Here is a 3,020-nt window from a genome sequence, read left to right as displayed (position 1 = left end):
TATTAACTTCAACGTCTATTTCTACTTCCCATCTCCATCAACTTTTCATATATATTATAGTTAAAGCTTCGAATAATTAAATGATTCATTTAAGATTATTCGGTTGCAGCTTTATGGAAGTCCCGTTATCTTCGCACATAGAAATTTAACAATAATTTAGTTTCTGTTTAATAGGTTTATGGATAGATCATATAATATTAAAAGTTTTGAAAATTTTATTACTTTTAGATTATGGAATTTTAATAATTAATATATGTGATAATTAACCATCTTTTAATAGTTAATAGAATTTTAAATAAAAGTTATCTTAATCCTATATTTTAAAAAATAAAAAATAAAAATTTAATTTAATTATTTAAAGTTTTAGTGTTTTGGGATATTTTTCATATAGTTTTATTTAAAATTTCATTAGTTGAAACAAATTTTAAATATGATAAAGATTCGTTAGAATAATAAAATTAAATCATGTAATATGTTATTCTAGTGCTGTAAGATTTTGTAAGATTTTTTAGGGTGTTTAATTCATTTATATATTTAAAAATGCATTTTTAAATAATAATAAAATCATGATCTCACAAAAAATTATATGACTAAATTTCAAAAAAAAAGAAGCATTTAATAATTAAATTACCCCACACACATATATAGTAAGCATATGAAGATGCTTTTCTATTAATCAAAAAAAGTATTACATTGAGTGGATGCAGTCATTAGCATCCCAAAAAGACTGTCCTAGGAGTGCAAGCCTCCAAACTAGGTAAAAACAACTAAGCACCATTTATGACAATAACATCCTTGAAACTTGGAGAAAAAAACATAGGAAGAAGAAGTTGACATCATAATAACCAGGTAAAACAACTAAACACCATTTATGACAATAACATCCTTGAAACTTGGAGACAAAAACCATGGGAAGAAGAAGTTGACATCATAATAACCAAGTAAAAACAACTAAGCACCTTTTATGACAATAACATCCTTGAAACTTGGAGACAAAAACCATAGGAAGAAGAAGTTGACATCATAATATATCCATAGGCTCTATGTTTTTATCTATAGAAAATCAGGGTAGGTCCATCTGAAGGGACCACACCCCCCTCCAAACTAATCTAAGCCTAACCCCAAGGGCATTGAGGAGAATTGAACCCGTGACCTCCTAATGGCAAGGTGTTTTAGCAATGAGACCTCGACCAATTGAACTAACCTTGAGGCTTCTTTCTTCTTATATATATATATATATATATATATATATATATATATATATATATATATTCCTTAATTTTTTTTTATTGTTTTCCTTTACGAGTGTTTTACATTTTTGTCTTCATTTCTAATAGTTTGATTTTATTTTATTTTATATTTTGATATTTTTTTTACAGGATGGGAAGACCTATCATATCGCAATTGTCAAACCAGCAGTGAGGACAACCATCTATGGCTGCTATCCACAAATGCAGGCTGACTCATCACCGTTATTCAAGGAAAACCATGTCACCTGGAATAACCCACTGGTGGTCCGTAAGGTGGCAGGCTTTCACTCCTGCCAGATGCCTTTGGATCTTGGGTCGTCAACCTATTTCCTTACATCCAAGGAAGACGAGCTCTTAGCCAAGCAGAAGCAGTTTTAGGGCATACTCCAACCCATATTTTGATATATTAGTTATATATGTGTTTATTTATATATTAAGATTCAATTATTTTTATTGGTATAATTCTTTTAATTAATGCCCTAGTTTATTATTCTTGACTTTATGATTTTATTTTGTTATTCTTTAATTAATTTTTTTTAATAAAAAAATAAGTTATAGTCTTTTTCTTAGAGCTTATTATACCTTCTTTATTATTTGAATTTGTTTTTTACTAATAACTAATTTAGTAATTAATAGGTAGTCATTTTCTTAGAATTTATTATACATTCTTTGTTATTTGAATTTGTTTTTTACTAATAACAAATTTAGTAATTAATATGTTTTTGAGCGTTACATATATAAAAAATTGACTGATTATTAATATATTATTATTCTTGTTTTTACTGTTACAATGCCACACTATTAACATTAGCGAATGTGAACAAGACAACATATTTATCCATAGCTTTGCAAGGTAGAGTACATTATGCAAAATAAAGTTAAGAAGTCTAGGCAGTTTAAGCCTAATGGTACGAAGTCCTAAGGGCTTGAGACTTTATTTTTCCACAAAATACATTGTGCCATCTACATTGTCACTAAAATCTTCAAAAAAATATTTCCAAAAGTTCATATGCTAGGTTTCACCTATATCAAGCATTCATGCATCTCTCAGAGAAGCAAATGAAGTGTGAAACAGATCTTCAATTACTTCAATATTGCAATGAGAGAAAATATAATGAACAAATTTAGGTGCTTTGCATTTAGTTGGATTTAATATTTTACCTTTGTCTTCTTTCTCGTTTCAACTACCTTTGACTCTCTCCCAAGGAATTTTTCATGTTGTCACATCATGTCCATCTCTATCACAGTGAATGCAGTGAAGATTGGGACTTTCTCCTTGATGGTTTTTACCCCCCTACCTCTGAAATTATTTCTTCCACATCCTATTTTGTTTCCACTTCTTTTAGAAGAATCATGTGATTGATTCTTCTCTTTTTGAGCAAGGCACATTGCTTCTTTAAGGGGTTGAGTTATTGTCTTCCTCTTCCTGATATCTTTCTCTTGTTCTACAAAATTCTCCACTAGGATGTTAAAAGTAATGGAATTGAGTTGTGTACTAGCTTGTAGGCATTCAAGATAATAGAATTATATTAATAAGATACTAAACTCCATGGGTCACTTTGATTACCATCCAAGGATTATGTGAACTTATGAGGTGTTGCACACTATATGTGCAAAATTATAGAGTTATAATCTATTAAAAATGAAGTGTTTAAAATTCGTAATATCCTATTGTAGTCATAAAAAATATCAGTTATGGGTTGTTAATGGAAACCATTCTAACTCCATTCTAGAAAACCTTGGTTTTGGTTTCCCTCTCTTCTTATAGTT

This window comes from Pinus tabuliformis, chromosome Q (assembly GCF_031772625.1).
Source record: "Pinus tabuliformis cultivar Carrire ecotype Pingquan chromosome Q, CPIR1, whole genome shotgun sequence".
NCBI lineage: Eukaryota > Viridiplantae > Streptophyta > Pinopsida > Pinales > Pinaceae > Pinus > Pinus tabuliformis.
This window is presented reverse-complemented; position numbering follows the sequence as displayed.